We start from the raw sequence: 16560 nt of genomic DNA on the forward strand, positions 1-16560 counted from the left end.
AGCTGAAAAACGGTGGTGGTGAAACACTTCCAGAAAGAAAGTATTAAATCTTAAGAAAAACATATTGATTTCTCTTTGTAAAGTTTAATTGGCGGTTACAGTTAGTTGCACTTTGACTGACGTCCGACATCACATATTGTATAATTTTCTGGTAGTGTAAAATGGTAAAGTATTTAAATTGTTTGCATACTTACTGCTAAAACAGTACATTATGATGATTAGGCTGTAAGGCTGCACTTAGGCACAGAAACACTTTGAACTAGCACGGTGAAGTGGGTGGTTGTGTACTGTATATGCATGCATGTCTACAGTATATGCTCTGTGGAGGATTTATATTTGACAATGATGACAATATTTACATGTTAAAGCCTTACCATACACATGTGCATTGCCAATAACCTGAGATGTGTTTCAGCTGAAATTACAGTATGTCCTAACCATTTAGTGCAATTAGTAATGTTTTAGTCCCTACATGTGAATATGTGTTTATGTAAGCACATTACAAAGACTAAACTGTTTATGGAGTATAGCAATAGTAATTTAGTGTTTGCATATTATTGCGTAAGATCTTCTCATGTTTTAGTGCTTTAGTGCTTTTTAGTGTTTTTGTGGACTGTAGCACCAGGAGAGCCATCCTTTTAAAGGAGTTAAGTTGATTAATGGCCATTAAGTTGGGGGACTTGTAAGAAATAGATTGAAAAACAATAGAAACAGCAGAGTTTGGCTCCCTAATACCAGAGACTAAATGGGTCAAGCTCCAAAAACAGTGGAACTGTGATTAATTCCCATAATGCAAGCAATAGTAAAAATGGTTAGACACTCCCTGCCTGATGAAATGTCTTCATCTTTCAAAATCCACACATCCAGTTTGTAACGCAAGCTTTCTGTTACACATATTTTGTCTCTCCAAGCTGAAATAACCCTGATGACATCATCCTATGACCATGACATCATCAGGGTTATTTTTGACAGTTTTTTGGGAAAGCTCCTCCAGAGCTACAGAAGACTGTTTTCACAGGCTGAGTGGTGCTCCACATGACAAGTAAACTGACTTTTATGTGAAATATTGGGTGAGTGCCCCTTTAACTTTGTTTCATTTATTTTTAATGCTTAAGCGCCTTTAATATGACAATGATTAACAAAACAGTTGCTGTTTAAATCAGTAGTGCAGCCAGCCTTGTCTACAAAAAATGGGCAGTGACCATAAAAAAAAATCCTCTGACCCAGTTGACACAATTGCACATCCAATTCTCGGTAGCATGTGTAAAAATAGCCATTGTATTTTAGTGTGGAAAACATTATGATCCTTTTGGCTGCCTGAGAATCCTTCCATGTGAAAGTTAGGCTGGATAGGTAGACTTACAGCACATTAACCAGTGGCCCAGTTAGAATATAATATAAACAAAGGCAACAGCAGTGTGCTGGTTTTTCTTATTACTGGTTTGTTAGCCATGAGGAGTATTGAGCCCAGCCAAAATCTCATGTCAGGACAGACTTTTTTTCAGTCTGCACAAGGATCCTGCCCTAGTCTGCCAGATTACCTCCAGGCATTTCATGAGACGCTCAATACTCAAATCACATGAGTGTAACCCAGATTCTACAGAAACATTCATTATAGTTAGCCTGAATTACGGTCCCTGATGAAACTATTGGCACATTTGCCTCGGACGAAGAGAATTACTGTTACAGCGTGCACTATATATACTAAAAGCGCAATGAGAACATGATCTGGGCCACTTTTGAATGAAACTTGAAAAGCAGTCTTTGAATAAGTACACAGCGACTCGCATTGTAGTAGACACAGGCTCATGCAATTTAAGATTGTGCGTCGTGCATTTAACAAAAGGGAAATTGTCCAAAATACTGTTTATCCGAATTTAGATGTAGTTTGTCTTCTGGGATTCCTGGAGCGAACCCCACAACATGATATTTAACAGGCATTTTCAGTGTTGAGCCACCTGGTCTATGAATATTTGCAATGCTTTTGCATTTACTTGCCTGTTAGCCCGCAGTGTTCTCCTAATTAATTAGAAAAATCCAAACCCCTCTTCTCGTGCCAGGTGGTTGAAAGATATAATTATTTTTATTTAAAACGAGAAAGAGAAAAGAGAAAATAAAATGTATATTAAGAGGAAAATGTGATAATTATAGGAGAATATGAACACCTTTTTATATTCTATTTTTACTATCCACGCTAGCGGTGTGGCTCTAAGCATGGCAGTCAGTCTGTTGGCCGGATCACCATTTTGGTGTGAATTGCAATAACAACTTGACGCCTGACATTTCAACTAGCGTCTTCATCAGGTAAACTTTTTAATTCGCCCACTAAGTTGTTTTATAACCAAATACTTGCAAAACTAATGACAAGTAGAAGATGTTAGCATGCTCACACGCTAAACTAAGATGCTGAACATGCTAAACTTCAGCATACTATCATTGTCATTGTGAGCATGTTGATGTTAGCATTTAGCTTCATTCAATTCAATTTCATGTATAAAGCTCCAACTCATAACAGAAGTTATCTCATTGCACTTTTCATATAGAGCAGGTCTAGATCATACTTAAAGGACCGCGGTGCCCAAGTCCAGTCTCACAGAACCACTAGCGTGGCTGCAGACGCTTAGGTCCTTAGCCATTAGGATAGAAAACTGGAGTGACTAATAGTACAGCTGACCATACATAAAACAAACAAAACTCACACTACATTATGTCTCTCAAGTCTAGTTTTACAAACCAAACTGTAGTTTTTCCATGTACCCTTACATCAAAATGTTGCAGTAAAACTTATCTGCAAAGCTTTCATGATTGCAGCTCGGGTGGAATAATTTCTGTTTGCTTTAATTCATATGGATACGCAGTGAGTTCAAGGACGGTTGAAACCAAGTGCAACTGGACTTTGAAGATACTCCCTCCCTACTTGGATGAGAGGCGGAACGTCTTGAAGTATCTTCAACCAAGTCTAGTTGACTTTAATTCTAACCTTCCTTGGATAACTTTGACCTGGATGACTGAGAATCTTCACAGACATCTGGAGGGAGTGTTTCACAAAAATTCATTAGAAGAGATGAGGTAAGAAGCATCATCTGGCTTTTTTCCAGTGAGTCATCAGGCCTCAGTGTTGTTGCAGTGTTAGGAGCAGCCTGTGGGAGGCAGCAGAGATGCATGTCTTCTGCCTCTGTCTTGTATCCTAGGGCTACAGTAGACCAATGATCATGCTGAAAGCATTTTAAAATGTAAAGACAAAGACTTATGTTTTCTTAGAGCAGAGTTGGAGTTATGTGTGTCTTTATTATTTTGCCAGTATTAAGCTATGGCATGGCAGTTTCACTATAATCAGTCATGGAAATAAGGGCTTCATGTAGTTATTGACCCTATAAATCTTTACACAGGTCTGGTTTTATTTATTTGGTTTATGCAGCTTGTGCAATAAGAAAAAAATGCTGACGTGTGTTGGCATGAGAGATGGCTGTCCACCAAAAATATCCCTCATTTATTTCTTTATTTTCTCTAAAATAGCTAAGAGTTTGAGAGGAGACCAACCTTAATCGCTCATATTTAATTGTTGTCTGGTTCTACAGATTAAAAAATATACTGTGTTGCTAAGAGTTCACAACATTGAAAGCCTGATTAAAGTAAATTTAGAGTAAATTTATATAAGTTTCCTGGATTCAACGATGATCATCTGAGAAGAGCATTATATTTGCTTTGCTGACTGAGGGGGATTTCATCTTTTCCACTGCACTCCCTGTTTTCATTACTAAACAGCACATGGAAACAACTGATAGGTCTTTTCTGGATTCTGATCAAATAAATCTGTGGTCTGGTGCAATGTCTCCCCAGTTTGCAGATGTCTTTGTGAAAAGGTTATTGGGTTTGGATTTCATTAGATTAATGCATCCTCTGAGGAAATGCCCTAATGTGATGACAGTGTTCAAAGAACGCGCCTGAAGCTTTTTGAATGAATCTGAAAACACTGCAAGGGAAGAAACTAGTTCAGAGCCTTAAGGGGGCGCTACACTAGTCATCCTCAGGAGTACTACTCAACCAATAAAAACAGTTTCCTCATGTCTTATGTGGCTATGAATGAAAATAACCCTGACTTCCGATTTAGCTTGAGACTGGACTTTTTTAAACAAATAGTTTGAGTTACAAACTTAGTGTGTTAAGTTGTCGGGTATTTACCAGCATGAGAGGGTCTAATGGAAGACTCTTGAATTGCATTGTGGGAATTGTAGGGTCCAGCGTTTTGGAGCTAATCCATCAGGACTAAATGTCAGAATATCTGCTGCTTTTGATTTTAACCCATCTTTTTAAATCTGTCTCTCTCATTCTCCCCCAGTGTGATGTAATCAGTATTTTTAGATTAAGAATGGATTGTGAAAGGTGTTGCTCCAGCCTACAGCCCCCGTCCGCTTTACAGAACATTTTTAACATCTTTAAGCTCACTGTTTTGGTTTTCACGGCCCAACAGACATGGTTAGCGACTAGCTGGTGAACATAGTGGAGCATTTAGCTGCTAAAGAGCAGGATATTTTTCTCAGGAATTGGTGGAGAGAAAACCAGAGCTGACATAGAGTGAATATTGGACTTCATCAGATGGACATGGACATAGACAGGACTCTATGACACTGAAACAGTTGTGTTGGCCCTAAAACAAGTATTGGCTGGAAGCTCCACTGAAAATTAAAACACATGAACATCTTTACTTTTTTCCTCTTCTAACTCACTACTTTAAATATTTGCTTTTCAGACATTTCGATTGCTTTCAGTTGCACATTAACCGACATCTGCTTTTAGCTCTTGTTTTTTAAATGACAATTTAAATGCTACATTTACATTTCATCCTGCACTTTTATTCCATTTGCTATTTGAGCTTCTTTTAGTGTTTGTGCTGTGACTCAGCCTTAACAGTATTTCACTTGTTTCAAAGGTTTCATTGGCAAAATTTCCACAGTGAGCTCCTGTACATTTCCTTCAGAAAAATTTCTGCTTGTCATTTATTGCCACAATAACTGATATCAGTAAAAGGCTAGCTTTAATGCTAATAGTTTTCTCTTCAAGCATTCCTAAAATAATTCCCATGATTCCAAAAACTGATTCTCTTGATTTTTTAGACCTGCTGCGATGAAGGTCTTGCCGTTGTCTCCCCTTCTGGCAGTGACAGTAATTACAAAAACACTGTTGACGCATGCTTATAATGAGAAACCTATAACGCACAGACAAATGACCATAGTTCCAATTTTATTTTACAAATACCAATCTGTCCAAAAGCAGTAACGCAAAACATCCGTACCTGCCTTGTCATCTCCTGGTTATCCGAGTTTTTCCTCGCTGTTGATCGCTGTCTTTGTTGGACTGTAACCCTTCCTCTGTACGCCAGTTTTCTTTTTTATCCGGAGCTTCAGAAACTTTTCTTGGATGCTTCTTAGGTTTTTCCACTATATGCTCTGCTGTGGCTACTGCGCCGCTAAAGTATGTTAACACAAACATATACAATCACAATATATAAAAATAATCAATAAACAATTCTTAATAAGATTTTATTTATAGCAATGGCGGATTGTGAAGCTCTGAACATGGCTCTGGGTTGCTCCCCCGTTCAGCTCCTGGGAAACCTGTCATTGCTCGTTGGCCTAAAACACATTATTACCGGTGCATCAGCACGGGAATGTCGCCACAGACACCATATTTAAAAACTCTGTGGCATACAGAGAGATTTACCTGGTGGTGATAAGCTTAATCAGCAGTGTGTAAGGGCTTCTATTTAACAGATGTTCATTTATATGTACAAGTCCCGCACTCCAGCTTCAATATGATTCTCCTTCTTACCCATTTTGCTGCATCATCCACTTAAAAGTAGGTGAGTGTGTCAACCACTGATGAAATATTTACACCAGCCAACCGAGAGAAGCAGAAGAAAATTCAGAGAATTGTTTTCATGTGCATTTAAATTTGCCTTTTCTAAACAAGGCTGTACCCTTCAGCTGACATCCTGGCGTCTGGAGAGAGGATGTGAGGATGCTGGTATGTTAATTGGACGATGAGTTGCAGGGGGTGTCCGGGTTTGTCCTGGTTGTCCTATGACGCATCATGCTTGATGGATCTGTCCAGCAGAGTCTTGCTGGTTGTGGGCCTGCCAACGTGGGTCAAGACAAGTTAAATCATTCCTTTTTATGGCTTCGAGCACATGTAAATGACATCAGAAAGATGACCGCATCGTCGCTGCGAGAGAGGAAGGAGGGAAAGAGGCAGAGAGAAAGAGTAAAACATTGTCTGCAGCAGCCAGTGTGTGTGGGTGAGTGTGTGTGCGTGTGTGTCTTTGTTGGTAACATTCTGCTTTTACTGTTGACAAAGCATGCAGAGTCAGAGAAATGACTAAGCTGTGAGAGTGAGGGAGGGAGAGAGAGACTGCTGGAAGAAAGGAGAGAGCAAGGGAGGGAGGCGAGAAGAAGTGAAAGTGACAGGCATGTGTGAGGATGGAGAGAGATGGCGAGGTTGAGAGAAGAGGGAGAGAGAGAGCAAACCAGTGAAGAAGAAGAGTCAGTGAGAGAGAGAGAGAGAGAGCAAAGTGAGAGCGTCTGAGCATCCCCCAGCAGAAGGAGGAAGGAAGGAAGAGGAGTCAGAGAGTCGACGCCCTGCTCCAACTGAATGAGCAGCTTCTCTCCTCCGCACGCTCATCCCTCCATCCCCGCTGAGCTGCACACAGGAGGATACGACTCAGCGGCCCAGCACTTGAGCTGGGATCTGCTTTCGAAGATAGTGGTTGTGTTTCAAGCGGAATGATAGTGAATCCTCCACCTGAGGGAAATAAACCAATACCTGAGTGACTTTTACAGTTTCAAATCTGTGAGCGCACCTGTGAGAGGATATTTCACTTCCAGACGTAGAAGAGGTCAAGGTTGAGAGAAAGTTAGGACTGCTGCGTCAACCTGGAGCCGAAATTAAGGGGAAGAGTTTAGAAATTAGGCTCCGAAAGTGAGATAATTTTTCCCTTTGCATGGTGGTGGTGAGTGTCTGGTGCCACCATGGGATGCACCACCAGCGTGGTTCTGTTGGAGGGGCTGCGCTCCATCCTTGAGAGGAACTGTAGCTACATAAAGGGGGCGGTGGAGCTGGGGGATCTGGAGGAGGAGGAGGAAACACTGAGTCTGAGGGGATCTCAACTCTGGATGCCCACGACTGCTCTGGTAAAACCCGCTTTGAAATGTTACCTCTTTGCTGTCGTGTACGTGGGTCATTTCCAGTCATTTTCCACTCTTTTGCAACCAGTTGTGTTTTTGATTAAATTAAACTCCAGCATTTCTGTAGAGAAGGCTCTTCTGTTTCCAATTTCATTTTGCATGCATTTGTAAACCAGCATGCAACAAAGTGACATATCAAAATAAATTTAAATCTGTGTAGATTTTACACTCTGTATGACAAGGTGGATTCATCTCCAGAACAACGATACCATCCAAGGCTTGTATTTCTTATTATCTTGTGTGTCAAAAAATGAGCATTAAAAATGTTTTTTTTTTTATGTATTTCAGAGGGTTACAGTGGTTTATTTTCTTTACATTTAACACATATAAATACTGTCTAACATTATTTCTTTCTTAAGAATGGAAACATGGTAAAAAATGAATAATTTACTGATAGAGGGGAGACTTGACCAATTAAACATGAGCTACTGCGCAGATCAGCAGTATTTTGGCTAATAATCTTCCTAATAGACTCCCCTGAGGAACTAGATGTAGAGTATATCTTCCAGTGCCCTCCGATCACACAATTACTGGCGCAGCACATCAAAAGCTTAACATTTGGCTGTGAGGAAAAATAAGATACATCCCGGGATTTGCACAACTTTGCCCGTACTGAGTAAGGAAAGTATAGGTCTTGAAATTCATTTTCCCCTCAGTCTGCAGCCATGTTGTCTTCCACTTGGATTTATGCACTGCTACATTAAGCTACTTCTCTCAAGTTAGCTCCATTAGCCAGCAGCTTGCCCTGTGTTTAGTCAAAGAGATTTAATGGACAATCAATAGGGAGGGGGGTTAAGTAGGATTGCTAGAGCACACTGAGTCAACGACGTTCACTATAAAGCATTATCACTTTTGGATACAGTGTTTCCTTTACAACCATTAAGTTGTGATTGGCCTTCTATAACGCTTCCCATAAAAACAACATTTATATCTGCAGTTGCAGCAGAATCTATCTTTTCACTAATATCTGCATTATAGTTAAGCTGGAAAACAGGAAGTGTTCAGGATAGAGCCTTGGTCTCAGAACCATTTTGTGCTTCCTTACGAATTAAGTATGTGGACTAAATCCAAAATATAGTTTTTCCCTTCATGATTTAGTTAGCTGGAAAACATAGATTATGTCTTTGCTTTGATCTCTTTGACTTGGGATGGTGATGGCACAATGGGTAAGACACATACCTTTGGTGTGAGAGACCCGGGTTCAGTCCCCCTCTGTGACCCATCCACTAATGCGTCCTTGACACTTAACCCCTAGTTGCTCCAGAGGCGTGCGACATCTGACATACTTAGCTATTGTAAAGGCTGCAGCTAACGATGGTTTTAGTATTCGAAACTTCGATAGATTATTTCAACAATTTATCGATGCGTCGTTTAAGAAGTACTTTTGCTTGGCAGCGGTGCCCCCCCCCCATACAGCAAACATCAGACCAACAACCAGACAGCTGCTTTACAAAAACAAACATCACCTGTGTGATATACAAGCTAAAGGCTCGTGGAGACTACACGACTTTCAGCGTCGGCCGATGGCCGTGCCGTTCACACAACTTGGCGTAATATGATGTCAGTCTTGAAGTCCTTGTGGAGTTCACACTACGTGACTGATCGGTGACAGAGACACACACACACACTACAGGAGCTGACAGCGGCTGTGTCACCCGACGCTGGTCTCCAAACCACGTTTTGTCAAGAAAACACACGTGAAATGTGAAATGAGCGATCCTGCACACGAAACAGCTGTTTGTTATTATAAAGATGGCAATTTTAAAGACAAAAAATATGGTTGAAAGGATGGATTAGCACACGCAGGGGAGCACGGCCCTAAAAGTAGAACAACAAACACACGTGTGCACATTTTCAGCTGAGGACTGCAGCTTACTTTGGCTAGCCTTCAACTAAACAATCAATCATGATTTGAGTTAAATGCTAAGTTGCTGTTACTGTTACCTTGTCTGTGGTCCGCTGGCAGAACACCGGCTGCTTTCTGATAAAGCGCCGTGGTGCTGTTGCCAAGGTGACATATGTATTTCGTTTTACGGTGGACAGACGGTAACATTACAGAGTTGTCGTTTTCTTTAGCTGGAAATAATCCCATACTTTGGACACTTTCTTCTTTGTCCCTCGCTATTTTCTCTCTCTTCCTCCATTTTGCAAACAGCTCCATTATAGCCTACGTCGTGTTCACAGCATAAGCGCGCTATAAAATTACATGGATTAAACGAAGCATCAATGCAAAGAATTTGTGTCGAAGCGTTTGATTTAATCGATGAATCATTTCAGCCCTACATTTTAGAGCCCCTGAAAACCTGTTTTCAAATAAGATAAGATAAACCTTTATTGAGCCTCAAAAAGGGAAAACAGGTATGTTCTGTATTAGTGATGGACGATATAGAGCATGTTTTTACTATTTGTAGTAATTTGCTTGTTTGTTATTTCACCACTTTATATAGCGACACCACACACAACTGCCGTGACGTAATGTTCGATGCGACACACACACCAGCGACCCACAAACAGAGTCTCTTGATTTTAAATAAAACGTTTCAACATTACTCAGAATGTAAAGACAGATAAGACAGAGGTGATACGAAAACAAGTACCTGTTAGCAGGTGCAAGTACAACTTTTACACAATGGAAAACCGAAAAAAGGCGAGGCGAGTCGAGCTGAGTCAAGCTGGTACCGTGCAGAGGAAAAGGGGCTTTACCATTGTAACCTATGTGTCCGCTTCAGTGACTTTCTCCATCAGTAGTAGGCTAGGCTGTATAAAGTTACCGAAAAAGACTTTTCCTCCGGTGGTTCCTTTCACAGCAGCAGCTGAGCTGCATGTTGAGTAGCCTATCAAAACAAAACCAACGTGGTAGCTAACGAAAAACATCTGACTGGTGTGTTCACTGTGGCTTTAACCGGTCCGCTCTCCACAGTGTCGTGACTTGTAACGTGATCACTGTGTTTCTCTGATAAATGCTACAGTGTGTCGCCTAACCTGGACGGCCCGCCGAAGTAAAGTGAATGTGTGGGAAACACTGAATGAACCGTGCTTTTCTTTTTACAAGCCATGTCTTAAACAACGCTGTGTCTCCCTACATGTTGTTGAGAGTTTGTGAGTAGAGGAGGGGCGGGGCTGCGCGGTGAGGGAGAGAGAGGAGCAAACGCTGGCAGGACTTTACAGAAACACATTAATTAACTCAACATCAAACTGTATCGGTATAAACGGTATTGTCTAATTTAATATCTCTTTTGAAATTATATCGGTATACCTAATTAAACCGATATACCGCCCAGCCCTAATCTTCATCATGATGACGAACTTTCCTCTGAAACGACAACATTTGTTTTTGGCTGTTGCTGCCTGCATTGTGTCTGCATGGCTCTATCCAGGCGCTGCAATATGACATTATGAGCACAACAGCATCTACGCACTTAAAAGCATTGTTTGATTATTGGCTAAATTATTGGCGAAAATTTCATTTTCAGCACTCCCATTATTGGCAGATAATTAATCTGATCGATAATTATTGTGCATCCCTATTAAGTATTTCTGTATCACTTGAAATATTCTGACTAAATAAGCAACAGTTAAAGTCAGGAAAAACACCCTTTGGTAGGCTATTATTTATTTATTTGTGATTTGTGATATTGGGCTGGATATACATTTTAAATGGCTTTTCTCAGCTCGAGGAAAGTCTTACAAATATAAAACTTAATGGGTCAAAAATGAATAATAGAAAGATTCATAATTGGCCTTGTTTGTAGTTCGAGGTTTCCTGTCAACAGTTTTACAGACGTGTCTTTTATAATGGTGGTCTATGGGAAAAATGCTTTCTTTTGTTTGCTGCAATGTGGCCACTGGGCAAAATTGGAAGCAAGGCTGAGCAGCGGCGCCCCGTCTGTCTCAGTATATATCCATGCCTTTGAGAGAACAGACAGCCAGAAGTCCAAGTACGGAGAAAATGGAAAGAAGCGCAGAGGACTATGGTGACTGAATTACTCTCGCCTGGTGGGTTAACTCTTGTGGTTAGTGGTGGTTAGCTCACAGGCTACGGTGTTTATCGACTGGCCCTGCAAATAATCCATATGTCACCAATCTTCTTGATCCAAATATTTATTTTAGAAGCACATCAATTATTCTGAGCATCTTTCTGGAGGGCTCGATGCTTGCTAATCTGCTCCTTTAGAATATTTTTGCTGTGTTTACTCCCATCTGGCATTATGTTCTCACGACTGTACATAATTTAATTCAGTATGTTTCGAGGGAAAAACTTGGGAGCTGCCTCTTTTTGAAGCAGTTTATACTCTGACAGAGGAAGGTGAAGCACAGCTAATAAGCGTCAATAATTTCCCGTTATTCGGATTTACTGGGTCCTCAGTCCCTCAGAGGTCACCACTGTCCAGATGGCTTGCTTTTGGTCACGGCCTTTTTAAATGATGGTGTGACCGGGCCTTACTCCTGTGCCACTTACAATGTACCTGTACAGTAAGATAAATGTAGAGTCCAGGTCACCTATTAGAACTTTAATTTTGTTTTACTGTAAGGTATTTTGATTATTTACTGACTATTTTGTGAAATGCACTAATGAATTTTGTAAACTGGAATGTTCACATTATACAGTTTCAGAAGTCCTGTAACATTGAGACCGGCTTCCAGCCATCTGGTCCAGTTCAGGTTGTGGATCATCCCTTTGGAAAAATATACAGGACACTGAATGAATCAATGTGTTTCTAATCTTCATGTCGTTCCTATGGACTAATCCCATGCAGGGACTTTCTGCTCTTCAGCTGATGTTGCTGCACAGCCTTGAGCTGACATCATAGAGACTTAGGGAACTCCCCTCTCTCGCACCACGTTTAACTTGTCCCACATGTTTTCCCCCTGTTCTACCTGGAGCCACAAAAATATAATGTTGACCCCAAGACAGACACTGAGCTGCTCTTTGATTCTTTCATCAAAGGACATTCTGCATATTTACTTTGTGGGATGACAATAGCTTGCGACAGATGAGTGAGTTTTAGGTCAGGGAGCTAACTTTCATGTGATTACTACATGTGTTTTTTATAGTGTGTGTTTAGTCTGAATGGGAAGTTTCACTTCTTCTCAGACAACACCCTCACACTTTCTCTCTTCAGGGCGCCTGTAGCGGTGGTGGGCTCTGAAACATTACGTCAACCTGTTCTTATGCAATTCTCCACAGACTTATGTGACGCTCTACGTCTATATATTTGTGCGTTTGTGTGTGTGCATGCCTCTTGGGAAGGGTGTGGAAAGCTTGCATGTCCTAATGGGTTCAAGCTGTGTAAAAACAAATGGACACCATCCGTCTCCACCTCCTCCTCCCTCACTCTCTCTCTCTGACAACCTTTTGTTTTATGTCAAGCTCTTACACAGATGGCCTTAGAAACTAATTTGCACTGCCATCACCCCTCATACACACATTCAGACACAAACTCACCCACATCCTCGAGGAATTGCTGGCATGGTACCAGCGATAGCTCCAGTACGCGTCATGGCGTGAGAGCGCTCCAGAAATGTGGGTGAATGAAGCGGGATGACCTCAGTGGAGCCAAGGATTTTGACAAGAGGCTGATTATCACGCTGAACTGGTGACGCTGTCGCTGAGGCCTCCGCAGGACGACGGGGATGCAGTACAGTTAGCAAGCCATTACAGACCGAGGCCAGAGGAAAGTAATGAAGTTAAATGTGCCTTAAATACTTAACCCGCAAAATATCCTTTATCCTTTCCACATTAAGAGTAATTTCTCAGCCTTTCCAACATTTTCCAACAATATTAAGAACGTTGGGCAAAAGGAATCATAAAATGTTCCCAACCAGCTTGAGCATCAGAATCCAAGTGTTTTGTAACAAAACAACTGCTTTGTGCCTCAAAAGTCCAAGATTCACCACTTGCATCTTCAATATTTCATCAATAGAGAAAATTACGGGAGAGAATTAAGGGCACATATTTACATAGTTTTTTGATTTAGAGGGTAAGTTGGCTCTTGAGCTATACACCAATGTCCTCTTAGAATATGTGTTAGTTTGTGTGTTAGTTGCTGTGAGCTCTCGGCTTGTGTATTTGTGTGCATGGGCAACCAAAGTTGTCCCCCTATCTATTTAGCTTTCTAGCTATCTAGCAACACACAGACCAAGAGTCTACTGCCACTCAGGGCTTTGAACTTAATGCAAAACTGACAAGAATGTCATTAGATTGACAGGTACTTGATGGTGGTGCTAGTCTAGGGATCACCAAAGTGATTAAAATTCATGATGATATATCCACCAAAAATATCATGGCAATTTATCTGGTAGTTGTTGAGAAATATCAATCTAGATGAAAGTGGTGGACCGACTGTCGTTGCCATCCCTAGATGCATGTTGCTTGTATGATTCCAGCATCTCAAATGTGAGGAGTTTCTACTCGGGTTTATATCATAAATTGCATATTGTCACACTGTCTGTTTTTTGGACTAAAGAAGATCTAACGCTGCTCCATTCATGATGGTTATTCCCGTGCCCCTGTTGGATAAATGGAACCACCTTATTTTACAGCCTCTGTGCAGTTTCCTGTGTTTTTAAAGTAAGTTATTTCTCTGAATGGTACATTTCAGCAAGTCCCTTTGAAGCGAGTACAGTTAAAACAAGTTATGCTAATTATGCACAGTGCCTCACGCATCAGAGAACCCCGCTGCACGAAAAGTGAAACTCACACACGCACAGACACACACACCCTTGCCCGCCTTTGTGCTACATTTTGTTAGGAGCGATGGGGCTGAGACTGCAGCAGAGAGACGGCGGCCTTTGAAGTCATCCTGACCCGTGGCATGTCATCCCCTCTCTCTGACATCTAGCCTCTCCCCCTCTCATTCTCATTCTTTGAGCTCAAGAGAGCCCCAACTTTTTCTCCCCATACATATATTTGGATGAGTTATTAATCATGCTTGTTGAGTCAGAAAGATTCAATGGCTTTTAAACATTGGTGTGGTTTGGGAGTTGTGTGCAATGCATCATAAGAGAGAAAAAAAACTCCAAAATGCAGGATTTGCATAAATTGAGCTACAATAATTCCTCACTGAAAACTTTAAATGTCATCATTCTGAAACACTCTCTGATAGAAAACAGCTGAGCCGAGGCGCCTCTGTTGCTTAAAGATTAAATACGACTGATTCTCCTCAGAGAGAAAGCTGACTGGATGGAGAAACAAGCGGCAACTCAAACTGTTCCTGAAGCAGCGGGAGACTGTGTGTGTGTGTGTTGTGTCTAAGAGCCGGATAAGGGGGAAGTGTGTTTTAACTGACCCTGCTGTGGGTGCCTGCTGCAGCGGATACGGTGTAGGAAAAGTTCAAAGCAGAGCAAAATATCAATGGTGAGCAGAACTTTATCAACACAGATCAAGTGTCTAATGTTGTTACTGTGGCTGGTGACAGTTATTTTTAGTAATTTCAACGCACTTAACTCTTAACTTTTTTGACAATCAAACCTGATGTTAGAGAAGAAGCATCATCAGATCGTAATCAATTAAGAAGCAGGTAATGGCATTTTAGTCACAGTACACTATGCAACATACTTTATGCAGGCTTTAAACTAAAGCAGCCCCTTGTTCACTCCTTTTTCACTGAAATAATTGTGAAGTTACAGGGTATAAAGACTGTTGTTCACCCCTTTTTTATGTATGCAGGCTGTAATATGTAGCATTACTTACTGCAGGATAATTACACAAAAATCACTGCGATATCCACTATTAAAGAGAAAACCATATCAATGCTGAAATGAATTATAAAGTGTACACAGTAGGTAAGATGTACATTTATTTGTTCACTTGGCCTGAAGTTGAAAGTCTCTGGATAAAGCTGAATAAGCCTGTGTGAGATGTTAGCGGGTTGGTCACATTTAACGGCTGTCCGGTTCTACAGTTTGTTCTGTGACAAAAAATATATCCTGACTGACCAGGGATTTTCTTAAGGCCAAAAGACTGTATCTGAGGGTGTAGTGGAGCTTACCAGACGTCTGTAGCCTGCTCCTCATCTCTGCTCGAAGCTAGAACCTCAAGGCTACATTAGCCGCCACAAGCATAACACACCCGAATCAAAGACTGAACTACATTGTGGATTTTAGGCGCCAGGTTCTGACAAGAAATAATTAATCAGTGCAAACACTCTCATGTCTGTACGGTAAATATTTCTGGTTCTGTTGCATTGATGTTGTTGTCGGGAGTCCCCGTATTGCTGCTAGAACGGCGCATTGACTGTTTGGAGCCCAGAAGTACTGCTACACTTACTTGAGTCCTCAGAAATCGAACGGTTCTCAAGATGTGCATAGGATAGTCACATATATAAATACTGATGCTGCCACCGCGCCACCTGTTGGCACCAAATTTGTCATGGTCACTCAGGAATCAAATCCACCACGCGTTCACCAAATGTGGTTGCAATAGCACCAAGCGTTCAGGAGGTTTTCTGTTATACTGTTATACTTCTGTAACACTGCCCACAGCATTTGAACAAACTTTAATGGCCAGCTATATCAAAATTGTATGGAATATCATAAATCCAAAAAGATACCTTTTCCAGCTTGGTCCAGAGATGTTCTGTACCAAATCTGGTGACAATTGCTTAAAATATGTAGGATGGAGACGAGGAAATAGGTTATCTGGATATATAGTACCCCACAGAATCCAGAAATATTTTTTTTTAGTCTTAACGGTTCAAAAGTTACAGACCGAACTGCAAAGGTTGGTGTTATAGCGCCATCATGGCCAAATTGCATCAAATTCAACATTACGCTCCACAGGGTCCTCAGCAACACATCTGCTAAGTGTAAAGTCGATTGGATAAACGATTGTTGAGAAAAAGACAGAGATATTAAGTTATGGCAGTTTGGGTGGTAGGCTATAAAATAGGGGCAGTGATGTCAGCAGTTTTTTTCTAAATCCTAATCCAGCTAAGCATGTTGGTCCCCTGTACGCACCCTGCTATTATTTAATGTGTACCAGATAATTAAAAGTGTTTCCACCCAAACACATATTTGTTACCCCCATATTCCATGTACTACTTCCCTTGTACCTACTGGTAAGTACCCAGTAAGTATTTTTATTGGTACCCTGTATATACAAAATATTTACACCATAATTTGCTGTATAATAAAACGTTACAGAACTTTTTCCATCACCTCCCTTTTTTACTTTTTTCTGCTGCTTTCTTCAACACACACACACACACACACAAACACACACACACACACACTCACACACACACACACACACACACACAAACACACACACACACACACACACACACACAGGCAGGTGGAGCAGGCACATGACGACATG

General features: G+C 41.0%; 1 protein-coding gene across 3 annotated transcripts in view; it reads left to right on the forward strand.

Moving 5' to 3' along the window:
- The window catches only part of LOC119901036 (dedicator of cytokinesis protein 9-like), a 67534-nt gene that overhangs the window by 4663 nt on the left and 46311 nt on the right, over positions 1-16560 (forward strand). The gene's annotated exons all lie outside the window — the stretch shown is intronic.

Source organism: Micropterus salmoides, unplaced genomic scaffold (assembly GCF_014851395.1).
Source record: "Micropterus salmoides isolate LMB-PRFRI ecotype aquatic unplaced genomic scaffold, ASM1485139v1 Ms_hic_scaffold_1, whole genome shotgun sequence".
NCBI lineage: Eukaryota > Metazoa > Chordata > Actinopteri > Centrarchiformes > Centrarchidae > Micropterus > Micropterus salmoides.